A 13319-nucleotide genomic window follows, 5' to 3' on the forward strand; every position below is an offset into this window, starting at 1 on the left:
TGTGGCATACCCCTGAGCTAGTGCTTCTCTGCTGCCCCTAAATAGTTTAACACAGATGGGACAATTGTTTGAAATGCACATCAGAGGACGGGACTACCAAATCCACTCTCATATCTGTGTCAGTGCACAAATATCTATACAAAAAACAGTGGCTGCCCATCTGCACTCCGTATACAAATCATGAAAGGGATGCGCTGCAGACCCTGAAGCATGCCCATGAGATGGCTGGGAAGAAAAATTCCAACTCCCCCACCCCAATCCTTTAACCAAAGGACTCGGATTTACATACAAAGGGGTGAATTTCACCCAAAGTGAGCAAACTCCTTTTGCCTCCCTGCCCACTTCCAAAGTAAACACTGTTTCATAGAAAAACATTTGACAAAATCTTTAAAGGGGGTGGATTTTGAAAGGCATAAAGGGCAGTTAGGAACAAAACTCCCCCATGTAGATCAAAAGGTCGTTGCTATTTTGTAGAAAGTTCCTTAAATATGAGTCTGTCACCCATGAAAGCTTATGCTCTAATACATTTGTTAGTCTAGAAGGTGCCACAGGACTCTGTCGTTCCTTAAATATGTAACCTTTACAGAAAAGTTAGCTGAACTTTTTCTTTTACAGGACTGGAAGCAGAAAGGTGTGTGTCACCATAGCAAGAAGTGTGATAAGTCGTATCATGTCTGAAACTGACTTAACTGAATTTCAAGTCTGAGCACAACAAACTTTGCAGAAACTACTTTAACACAGTCAGCCTATTAAACTCTCTCTTCTAATCCTTAATTTTCCAAAAACATGCATACCCATGTGTAATAAAAATGAGCTATGAACACATAGCCCAAAAATATTAACTGTAATTATAGTCTCAAAGATAAATATTGACTTCAGTGATTTGGGCTGACAATTTGAATTCTGCTTGTATAGCGATCACTAAAAATCCTAACTCATAAAGCAATACACGTCTATGATAAATATTTACCTTGTAAGGTACTAAGTAATTTAGACAACTCACTTGCTATGTTCTTTTTATCAAGAAAAAGGTTACAGGAATGGTGACTACTTGCTTTCTGTATTATACTATAACTTCTATTTCATAACATGACTAAAACAGATGCATGAAAATGCAGAGATTAAAATGCCCTTTCCCAATAAAGCAGCAGAATTATTTTTATTCATTACGATAAAAACGTTCTCTCTCAGTTGGATTCATACTTAACCTTGCTACTTTAAAAGGGAACACGGGTGGGGAAAATAAGGCAGAAGATAGGATCCCTGATAGTAAAGAGTAAGAAAGAATCCTCTTCCCTGGCCACAGTGAACTGAATTCTCCATAACTTATTTGGGGACTTCCTCTCAGTTCTTTATTTCAACAGGTGAGGAAAGTATCTCCCCAGTATTTCCAGGGAGGATGAAAACGTAACTTGCTATTAAAAAAATAGAAACATTGCCACCTTCAATTAGGCCAAAAATTATAACTTTATAAAAAAAAGTTTTTATAAAATACCAGCCCTTTAGAAGTGTTTTTAAATTAAAACAGTATTAATTAAGACAGTTTTTAAACAAGTGAACTTTCATCTGAAGTGTTTAAAACCCAGCCATTGTAGCACCAAGAGTCTGAATGTGAAACTGGGTATAAACAAAAGTTTCACTGACTTCACCGTCCAAGCTGAAAGAAATACAGAAAGTAAACAAAGAGCTTAGACAAAAGTGAACTGGATTTCTAAAACAAATCTTACCTTTATGATCGAAAGGGTTACTAGTCTAATAGGCAAATTTGTTTACAACATGCGATTTATAACATGAGCAGCCTTTTAAAAATGCAAAACATTACAAGTATGTATTCAGTGATCTAATCTCTCATATGCTCTGTCTTTTCATGTTAAAAGCCCTCAGCAACAGACAAGTCCAGTGACAATACCCATCCCGTGATTTGCTTGTGAAACCCTAAAAAGGGGATGGGTGATGAGAGTCGAGTTTTAAAAAAGGTCCTAAGCCAGCACATATAAAGCCTTGTATATGCTCAGAATACTTTCTGAAGAAGCATTAATACAGTTAAAGTGATCCTGCAAAAGACAGGAAGGAGTGTAAAATACTGAACACAAATGCAAGGAACAGAGTTTGAGGCTGGATTGTTTGGGACTCCCTACCAAAAAAGGGTGTTTGGCACATTCTTTCATGAGCCACCGCAGCTACCTCAAAAAGGGCGAGGAAGAGCAGATGCTTTGCTTGCCCCAGTCAGAACAGTTTCTTGGGGGCACCCCACTGAAACTCAGCAGTGCCGGGGCCAAAGTTTCAATCCTTCCTGATGTAGCCAACCACTTACAAGCTGGCAGCTATGGGGCATCTGTCAAAGTAGCAGCAGAGGAGAGGGAGGGAAGCTTTATCCTTCTGGAACAGCAAGTACTTTGATGGCTGCTTGAGGCTAGCAGGTTGGGGGCAAGGACAATCAGAGACTAAACTGAGAGCATCTTAGGGGCTGCCACCATCTGGCCCCCACAGCCTCTTTCTGGTGGGGTAGGCTGGAAAGTTAGGAGGCAGGTTTCTGCAGTGAGCAGCAGCCCCGGGAATGGATGAAACTGGGGAGATCCTGGATCTCTGCTCATAAAAAAGAAGTTGGACATGACAATGCAACTTACTGCACTGCCTAGGGCTGGGTCCAGGGTCCCAGTGCCGGGTCCTGCTTCCAGTGCGCACTGTGCAGACTGCACGGGGAGGGGGGGGGGAGAGACAGGCAGTGGGTCCCGTTCCCGAGGGGGATGTGCAGCTGGGGGACGCAGGCAGTGGGTCCTGCATTCGAGGGGGGTGCACAGCTGGGGAGGTCTCAGGTATGTGTGATCCCTGCTCCCGAAGCGGGTGCACAGCTAGGGAGGGTTCGTAGGTGGGGTCCCTGCTCCCGAGGCGGGTGCAGAGCTGGCGAGGGCTCAGGGGGCCCCTGCTCCCGATGGGGGTGCAGAGCTGGGGGACGCAGGCAGTGGGTCCCGCTCTCGAGGGGGATGCACAACGGGGGGAAAAGGGGTGGGCGCAGACGGTGGGTCCCGATCCCGCGGGGGGCGTGCGAGGACAGAGAGACCCCACGCCGTCCTGCACTCAGAGGTAGCGGTGCCCAGCGGAACTAGGGGGGGGTCTCGCTTGCCAGAGGCTCAGGGCCCCGGCTGCCGCCCCGAACACTCACCTGAGCCAGGCACTGCAGCGTCCCCGGCAAAGTTGGGCTCCAGCTCCTCCCGCGGCTGCGCGCAGACTCAGTGCGCCGCGCCGCAGCCCTAGCCGGGGAAGCTCCCGACCCCGCCCCCCGCCGCGGCTGCAGCCAGCTGGCGCCTCGCGCAGGGGCAGCCCGCCTGCCACTCACCGCGCCCGTGCTCGGGCTCGCGCCCCCGCTCCCCAGGGAAGCCGCCCGGGGAGCTGCTTTGTCCCGGCGCTGGCTGGGGAGCGGCACAGTGGGTGGGACCTTGCAGAGCCGGGGTGGCGGGACCCGGGCTTGGGGCGGGGCTGGCAGAGTCGCGCTGCGTGTTTTCCTGCAGCGAGAGAGGAGGGGCGGCTGGAGGTTACTGCACTTGCTGGGCCTTGCGAGCGGGCCTGGGAACCGCCGGGGGCAGGACAGATGGGGCGCTGCTATGTGACCTGCCCTGGGCAGCCCTAGGCACAACAGGTCTTTAGTCACCCTGGCCAAAAGGTTGCACCCTCCCCCTCCGCTCACACGTGCTGGAATTAGAAGCGTTACGGCGCTGCAGACTAGGGCCCCAAGGGAGATGGTGGAGTTTACATGCGCCCCTAGTTGAGCCTGCAGAGATTCCCTGTGACACTGAAGTGTCTCCCCGAGAGAGGGTTGAACATCTCCCAGCGTTCACAGGTCTCAGGTAGTTAATAACTCTGTCATAAACAGATGGTTAAGGGTTAATGTCTCTTTTACCTGAAAGGGTTAAGAAGTCAGAAAACCTGGCTGACACCTAAACAGAGGACCAATGGGGGCAAGATACTTTCAAATGTTGTCAAGTATCGGAGGGGTAGCCGTGTTAGTCTGGATCTGTAAAAGCAGCAAATAATCCTGTAGCACCTAACAGATGTTTTGGAGCATGAGCTTTCTGGGTGAATACCCACTTCATCAGATGCATGGTTTCAAATCTTGGTGGAGGGAAGTCTTTGTTTGTGCTTTTTGTTTTGGGGCTTGTTCACTCTTGTGGCTAAGAGGGACCAGACATACACCGAGGCTTTCCCTATCTTTCTGAATCAGTCTTTCATGTTTCAAAATTGTAAGTAATAGCCAGGCAAGATGGATTAGTCGTGTGTTTGTTTTCTTACCTTGTTAATGTGTCTTTTTGCTGGAAGGATTTTTTACCTCTGTTTGCTGTAACTTTGAATCTAAGGCTTGGGGGGGGTCCCTCTGGTCTATATGAATCTGAGTACCCTGTAAAGCATTTTCCATCCTGATTTTACAGAGATAATGTTGACCTTTTCTTTCTTTAATTAAAAGCTTTCTTTTTAAGAACCTGATTGATTTTTCCTTGTTTTAAAATCCAAGGGATTGAGTCTGAACTCCCCAGGGATAGGTGGGGGGAAGGAAGGGGGGATGGTTAATTCCTCCTTGTTTTAAGATCCAAGGATTTGGATTGGTGTGAAGCCTCTCAAGGCAACCCAGGGAGGGGAAAGTCTGTGGGGAAAAGAAGGGGGGTGGTTAATTTCTCCTTGTTTTAAGACCCAAGGGTTTTGGGTCTGGGTTCCCCAGGGAAGGTTTTGGGGGAACAGAAAGTGTGCCAGACACTAAATTCTGGCTGGTGGCAGCATACCAGATTTAAGCTAGTAATTAAGCTTAAAAGTGCTCATGCAGGTCCCCACTTTTTGTACCCTAAAGTTCAAAGGGGGGGAAAAACCTTGACATGGTGAGCAGCGGGTGGGATTTTTAGGGACCAAAAGCCAGTAGGATTTTTTTTCTCTCCTTTCTAGCTGCTTGGAAAGCAGCCTGAGGGCAGAGGTTTTAAGTTTTTAACAAGGGTCTTTGTTAAGAGGAGGCTTCAAGCTGTGAGCCAGCAGACAGCCAGCAAAAGGCATTTACAAGTTGAATTGTTTTCTTTCTTTCTACCTCTCAGGTATAGCTAGTTAGAAAATCTCTGTTAACCAAGCAGCCTGAGCTGAAGCATCCCAGTCAGTAAGCTGCAGGGAGGTGTGGCCAGCACAAGAAAGCAGAAAAATGAGTGCCAAGAAAGCAGTTAAACAGGAAATGGCTAGGTTGGATGCAGAAGAAAAAGCCAAAGAGGCTGACCACAGGAGAACTATGGAGATGAAACAGAAAGAGCTAGAGATGAAAGAAAAAGAGATGGAGATAAGAGAAAGAAAAGAAAAAGCCAAAGAGGCTGACCACCAGAGGGCTTTGGAGCTCCAGAGGGAGGCCCTGGAATTAGAAAAGGCTAAGCAGGATGGAACAGCCAACCCTAACAACCCTTCTCCAGGTACCATTCCCCATCCCAGGAAATTCCCCATCTACAAGGCAGGTGATGATACTGAGGCCTTCTTAGAAAATTTTGAAAGGACATGCTATGGTACAACATCTCTACAGACCAGTACATGATAGAGCTGAGGCCACAGCTCAGTGGACCCTTAGCAGAGGTGGCAGCTGAAATGCCTAAAGAACACATGAACGATTATGAACTTTTTCAAACCAAGGCCAGAATCAGAATGGGGATAACCCCGGATCATGCTCGTCGGCGGTTCAGAGCCCTAAGGTGGAAACCAGATGTGTCATTCCCCCGACAGGCCTACCACATTGCAAAGAATTATGAGGCCTGGATATCAGGAACAAAAGTTAACAATATGGACGAGCTGCACCTCCTGATACAAATGGAGCAGTTCTTAGATGGTGTTCCTGAGGAAATAGAGAAGTACATCCTAGATGAGAAGCCCAAAACTGTAACTGAGGCGGGGGAAATTAGAGCCAGATGGGTGGAAGTGGCAGAAAAGAAAAAAGCTACTAGCAAGGGGAGCGAATATCACAGGGGGCAAACCGAAAATAAACCCTATCTCCGAGGGCAACCCAAGACCCCACCTACAACCCAAGGAAAGCCCCAGACACCATATTGTCCCACCTCACCAATCTCCAGCAACCCACCTCAGCCCAGTGACCAGTCAGCTGGGTGATGTTTTAAATGTAATAAATGGGGACATATAAAAGCCAACTGCCCCAAGAACCCCAACCGAGTGCAGTTCATTACACCACCATCACACCAAAGATCCCTAGGCCCAGATGCCTCTCAAATACCCTTGGAGCGAAGGGAAACCTTGAGAGTGGACCGAAAGAAGGTTATCACGTGGAGAGAAACAGGGGCACAAGTGTCAGCTATCCACCAATCCTTAGTGGACCCCAAATTCATCAACCCAGAGGCCCAAGTGACAATTTACCCATTCATGTCAAAATCTGTAAACTTGCCTACAGTTGAACTGCCTGTCCAGTACAAAGGCTGGTCAGGAATGTGGACTTTTGCAGTCTATGACAATTATCCCATCCCCATGCTACTGGGGGAAGACTTGGCCAACCAGGTGAAGCGGGCCAAGAGGGTGGGAATGGTTACACGCAACCAAGCCAGGCAAGCTTCCAGACCCATCCCTGTTCCTGAGCCGTCCACAAGGGCCCTGTCTTTGTTACCAGAGACCCAGACAGAGGTGGTGGACCTGGATCCCCTGCCAACGACTGCAACAGCCATAGTGCATCCAGTCCCAGAACCGGAACTGGAAAAGCAACCAGCACCAGAACCGTTGCCAGCACTGATGCCAGCACTTGCAAACCCATCTACTGCTCCAATGCCAGAGGGCACCAGCGGGCATGAACTGGCAGAAGCAGCAGACAACCCTACCCAAGAGGCTCAGCCAGAGCCTGAAATATCGCATAGTGCACCAGCAGAAAGTGGTTCACCATCAACGAAAACAACCCCATCACCTACATCGCTTCCAGAGGGACTGGTGTCTCCAGCCTCAAGGGAACAGTTCCAGACTGAGCAGGAAGTAGATGACAGCCTTCAGAAAGCTTGGGCGGCAGCACGGAGCACCCCACCGCCTCTCAGCTCTTCTAACTGATCCCGGTTTGTTGTAGAACAAGGGACTTTTGTACAAGGAGACTCTTTCTGGTGGACACAAGGAGAACTGGCATCCTCAAAAACAATTGGTAGTTCCAATTAAGTACCGGGGAAAGCTCTTAAGCTTAGCCCATGATCATCCCAGTGGCCATTCTGGGGTGAACAGAACCAAAGACAGGTTGGGGAAGTCCTTCCACTGGGAGGGGATGGGCAAGGGCGTTGCTAATTATGTCCGGTCTCGTGAGGTTTGCCAACGAGTGGGAAAGCCCCAAGACCAGGTCAAAGCCACTCTCCAACCACTCTCCATAATAGAGGTCCCATTTCAGCAAGTAGCTGTGGATATTCTGGGTCCTTTCCCAAAAAAGACCCCCAGAGGAAAGCAGTACATACTGACTTTCGTGGACTTTGCTACCCGATGGCTGGAAGCAGTAGCTCTTAAGCAACACCAGGGCTAAAACTGTGTGCCAGGCCTTAACAGACATTTTTGCCAGGGTAGGTTGGCCCCCCGACATCCTTACAGATGCGGGAACTAATTTCCTGTCAGGGACCATGAAAAATCTGTGGAAAGCTCATGGGATGAATCACTTGGTTGCCACCCCTTACCACCATCAAACCAATGGTCTGGTGGAGAGGTTTAATGGAACTTTGGGGGCTATGATACGTAAATTCGTCAATGAACACTCCAACGATTGGGACCTAGTGTTGCAGCAGTTGCTTTTTGCCTACAGGGCTGTACCACATCCCAGTTTAGGGTTTTCACCATTCGAACTTGTGTATGGCCACAAGGTTAAGGGGCCATTACAGCTGATGAAGCAGCAGTGGGAGGGGTTTGCGCCTTCTCCAGGAACTAACCTTCTAGACTTTGTAAGCAACCTACAAAACACCCTCCGACACGCTTTAGCCCTTGCTAAAGAAAACCTAAAGAATGCTCAGGAAGAGCAAAAGGCCTGATATGATAAACATACCAGAGAGCGTTCCTTCAAAGCAGGAGACCAGGTTATGGTCTTGAAGGCGCAACAGGCCCATAAGATGGAAGCATCATGGGAAGGGCCATTCACGGTCCAAGAGCGCCTAGGAGCTGTTAACTATCTCATAGCATTTCCCACCTCAACTCTAAAGCCTAAAGTGTACCATGTTAATTCTCTCAAGCCCTTTTATTTCAGAGACTTAAATGTTTGTCAGTTTACAGCCCAGGGAGAAGATGACGCTGAGTGGCCTGAAGGTGTCTACTACGACGGAAAAAGTGATGGTGGCGTGGAAGATGTGAACCTCTCCACAACCTTGGAACGTCTGCAGCGGCAACAGATCAAGAAGCTGTGCACTAGCTTCGCCCCATTCTTCTTAGCCACCCCAGGACAGACTGAACGGGCATACCACTCCATTGACACAGGTAGTGCTCACCCAGTTAGAACCCCACCCTACCCAGGTGTCTCCTCATGCCCAAGCTGCTATAGAATGGGAGATCCAAAGCATGCTACAGATGGGTATAATCCACCCCTCTACCAGTGCATAGGCATCTCCAGTGGCATTTCCAGATGGGGAAATATGCTTTTGCGTGGACTACCATAAGCTAAATGCTGTAACTCATCCCGACAACTATCCAATGCCACTCACCAATGAGCTAAGGGAGAAACTGGGACGTGCCCAGTTCATCTCTGCAATAGACTTAATCAAGGGGTACTGGCAAGTACCGCTAGATGAACCTGCCAAGGAAAGATCAGCCTTCATCACCCATGCAGGGGTGGATGAATTTAATGTGCTTTCTTTCAGGCTGCGAAATGCACCCGCCACCTTCCAAAGACTTGTAGATGGTCTCCTAGCAGGACTGGGAGAATATGCAGTTGCCTACCTCGAGGATGTGGCCATTTTTTCTGATTCATGGACAGAACACCTAGAACACCTGGAAAAAGTCTTTGAGCACATCAGGCAGGCAGGACTAACTGTTAAGGCTAAAAAGTGTCAATAGGCCAAAACAGAGTGACTTACCTTGGACACCAGGTGGGTCAAGGAACAATAAACTCCCTACAGGCCAAGGTGGATGCTATCCAAAAGTGGCCTGTCCCAAAGTCCAAGAAACAGGTCCAATCCTGCTTAGGCTTGGCCGGGTATTACAGGCGATTTGTACCACACTACAGCCAAATCGCTGCCCCACTAACAGACCTGACCAAAAAGACCCAGCCAAATGCAGTTAAGTGGACTGATGAGTGTCAAAAGGCCTTTACCCAGCTTAAGGCGACACTCATGTCTGACCCTGTGCTAAGGGCCCCAGACTTTGACAAACCATTCCTAGTAACCACAGATGCATCTGAGTGTGGTGTAGGAGCAGTTTTAATGCAGGAAGGACCAGATCAAAACTTCCATCCTGTCGTCTTTCTCAGCAGGAAACTGTCTGAGAGGGAAAGCCACTGGTCAGTCAGTGAAAAAGAATGCTACGCCATTGTGTATGCCCTGGAAAAGTTACACCCATACATTTGGGGACGGCATTTCCAGCTACAAACCGACCATGCTGTGCTAAAGTGGCTTCATACTGCCAAGGGAAACAACAAAAAACTGCTTCGATGGAGTTTAGCTCTCCAAGATTTTGATTTTGAAATTCAACACATTTCAGGAGCTTCTAACAAAGTAGCTGATGCACTCTCCCGTGAAAGTTTCCCAGAATCAGCTGGTTAAAAATTGTCCTTGAAATGTGAAAAGTCTTGTAGTTTACATAATTAGTATATGTTAAGGTGTATGTGTTTTATTAATCTGTTTATTCTAAAGTTCTAGGAAGAAAGCACCACCAGTGTGGTTTCACACTGTCTGAGATTTGGGGGGGCGTGTCATAAACAGATGGTTAAGGGTTAATGTCTCTTTTACCTGTAAAGGGTTAAGAAGCTCAGTAAACCTGTCTGACATCTGACCAGAGGACCAATAGGGGGACAAGATACTTTCAAATCTTGGTGGAGGGAAGTCTTTGTTTATGCTTTTTGGTTTGGGGGTTGTTCGCTTTTGGGGCTAAGAGGGACCAGACGTACACCCAGACTTTCCCTATCTTTCTGAATCAGTCTTTCATGTTTCAAAATTGTAAGTAATAGCCAGGCAAGATGGATTAGTCTTATGTTTGTTTTCTTACCTTGTTAATGTGTCTTTTTGCTGGAAGGATTTTCACCTCTATTTGCTGTAACTTTGAATCTAAGGCTGGGGGGGCGGTCCCTCTGGTCTATATGAATCTGAGTACCCTGTAAAGCATTTTCCATCCTGATTTTACAGAGATAATTTTGACATTTTCTTTCTTTAATTTAAAGCTTTCTTTTTAAGAACCTGATTGATTTTTCCTTGTTTTACAATCCAAGGGATTGCGTCTGAACTCACCAGGGATTGGTGGGGGGAAAAGAGGGGGGATGGTTAATTCCTCCTTGTTTTAAGATCCAAGGAGTTTGGATTGGTGTGACGCCTCTCAAGGCAATCCAGGGAGGGGAAAGTCTGGGGGGAAAAGAAAGGGGATGTTAATTTCTCCTTGTTTTAAGACCCAAGGGGTTTGGGTCTGGGTTCCCCAGGGAAGGTTTTGGGGGAACAGAAAGTGTGCCAGACACTAAATTCTGGCTGGTGGCAGCATACCAGATTTAAGCTAGTAATTAAGCTTAAAAGTGTTCATGCAGGTCCCCACTTTTTGTACCCTAAAGTTCAAAGGGGGAGAAATACCTTGACAAACTCCCATCAGCTGGGGATCCTAGTGCCTTCCAAATATTAACCAGCACATCCTAGCATCACCTTCTGGGGAGGGGGGACCGAAGTCACACAGGAAGGCTGTGGTATGGGAACTGAAGCCAGCTCTCCAATGTCCCAGAGCAGTGCCTGAGCTATAGGGCTTGGTGGGACAGACAATAAATATAATAAACTATAACATGTTTTGCCCAGACTTATCTGTTCAGAAACAAAGGGGTCAGGTATTTGACTGGTGCAAGTGAGTAGTTCATAGCTTCCCCTGTAATAGCTTTATTTAGGTGCTAACATGGTCCCCATCAGTATACAGTAGAACCTCAGAGTGGAGGGAAGGGATCAGTGTTCATGTCACACTCATGGTTAGTACCTGACCCAGGCCAGGGAAGCTAATGATCCAACTGGTGGACCAAAGTTGATGATCAATCATGGTCAGGTGTCTCTTGAGGCATGTTGCACATACTCTGAAAAGACCTCACTCTTATGAACACCTCAGGAATGGAGGTTGTTCATACTTCTGAAATATTTGTAACTGCATGAAATGTTATAGTTGTTCTTTCAAAAGTTTAAAAGTGAATGCTGACTTAATACATCTTTGAAACTTTACTACACATAAGAAACGTGCCGCTTTTAATCCTCTTAATTTAAATGAAACACACACAGAAACAGTTTCCTTACCTTGTGAATTTTTTTAAACTTTCCCTTTATTTTTTAGTAGTTTACATTTAAGACAGTATTATACTATATTTGCTTTCTTTTATTTTTTTGTCTCTGCTGCTGCCTGATTGCGTACTTCCAAATGTGGTGTGTCGTTGACTTTTCAGTTGAAGTTCCTAACTCTGGTATTCATAACTCTAAGGTTCTGCTCTAGTATCTGAGTGCCATCCACATGTTTACAGATACCAATCTCCTTCTTCCTGCTGGGGAAGAGAAATATCTTCACTAGCTGATCCTGCTTTGAGGAGGGAGTTGGACTAGATGACCTCCTGAGGTCCCTTCCAACCCTGATATTCTATGATTCTAGTTTAGGAGGCAGAGTTGTTTAAGTTTTGTGTGAGAGGCCTGGTTTGCACCTAAAACATAGATTGACCTAACTGAAGCACGGGGACCTCAGAGATGTAGTTAAGCCACCCTAAGCCCAGCATGGGTGTCAGGAAGAATTCTTCTGTCAACCTGGCTTCCGTTTCTTGTGGGGGAGGTCTTACTACAGCAACGAAAGTATCCCTACCGTTTGTGTTTATAATACAACACTGCAGCACTGCAGAGCTTGCTGCCACTGTAGAGCTTGTAATGTACACATACCCTGAGATCTGTGTTGCTTTCCTTGAAAAATGGGGTCTCTATCATACTTTTGTTTTCTAATCCCCATCTCCTGTTTTATGAGCTAAATTGTGCCTTCTTATCTACAGATAGATATTTCAGTGGGGTCAGCATGTGTGTTATTCTCCCTGAAATATTTTCTCCAAATAGATGTGCACACATACTCAAAAAGGTGAAATCCTAGCCCCATTCAATTAATAGCAAAACTCTCATTGGCTGCAATGGGGTCAAGATTTCAACCTAAATGTGTGTGGTTTTGTTTTTTTTAAATAAAGGGCATGGCTACACTGGAAAGTTGCAGTGCTGGTGATGGGGTTACAGTGCTGCAACTCACTCTGTGTCCACACTTGCAAAGCACGGCCAGCGCTGCAACTCCTTGGTTGCAGCGCTGGCTGTACACCTGGTCTGCCTGGGGTGTAGCGATTCCAGCGCTGGTGATGCAGCGGTGGTCATCAAGTGTGGACACCAAAAGCGCTTTTATTGGCCTCCAGGGTATTAGGAGGTATCCCAGCATACCTTTTCAGCCACTCTGCTCATCGTTTCACACTCCACTGCCCTGGGCTCAGGTGACCCGCCCTTTAAATGCCCCGGGAATTTTAAAAATCCCCTTCCTGTTTGCTCAGCCAGGTATGGAGTGCAATCAATCAATCAATCAGTGACCATGCCTCCACGCCCCAAACAAGCCCCAGCATGGAACACTTCCGAGCTGCAGGACTTCATCAGTGTTTGGGGTGAGGAAGCTGTGCAATCACAGCTGCACTCCAGCCGTAGAAATTATGATACCTATGGGCAGATATCAAAGTCCTTGCTGCTAAGGGGCCATGAACGAGACGCGTTGCAGTGCAGGGTAAAAGTAAAGGAGCTGCGCAGTGCGTATTGCAAAGCCCGTGAGGGAAATCGCCGCTCAGGAGCTGCCCCCATGACCTGCCATTTTTACAAGGAGCTGGATGCCATACTTGGGTGTGATCCCACTGCCAATCCGAGGAGCACCATGGAGAGTTCAGAGCAGGGAGAAGTGGGGGAGAGTGTAGAGGAAGCCGAGAGTGAGGCTACTGGGGTGGAGGGAGACACCCCGGAGTCCCAGGAGGCATGCAGCCAGGAGCTCTTCTCAAGCCAGGAGGAGGCTAGCCAGTCGCAGCAGCTGGAACTTGTTGGTGAAGAAGAAGCAGAGGAGCGTGTTCCCGGTAAGCAGATTTTATTTTTAGGATGGAAATGTTTTGTGAGAGGAGGGTGGAGGTTATGGCTGCATGC

The 13319-nt window shown here is 47.4% G+C and overlaps 1 protein-coding gene across 4 annotated transcripts in view; it reads right to left on the reverse strand.

Moving 5' to 3' along the window:
• Positions 1-3421, reverse strand: part of WFS1 (wolframin ER transmembrane glycoprotein) — a 47197-nt gene extending 43776 nt beyond the window's left edge. For 2 of the 4 annotated variants that reach the window (XM_030564078.1, XM_030564075.1), the window contains exon 1: positions 3164-3262. The gene's annotated coding sequence lies outside the window, so the exon portion shown is untranslated. Of the gene's footprint in view, positions 1-1727; positions 1750-3163; positions 3263-3337 lie in introns of those variants that run through there. The other 2 variants (XM_030564076.1, XM_030564077.1) reach the window with 2 other exon arrangements.
• Between the last annotated feature and the right edge of the window lie 9898 nt (positions 3422-13319).

This window comes from Gopherus evgoodei, chromosome 5, assembly GCF_007399415.2.
Source record: "Gopherus evgoodei ecotype Sinaloan lineage chromosome 5, rGopEvg1_v1.p, whole genome shotgun sequence".
In the NCBI taxonomy this organism is placed as follows: Eukaryota; Metazoa; Chordata; order Testudines; family Testudinidae; genus Gopherus; species Gopherus evgoodei.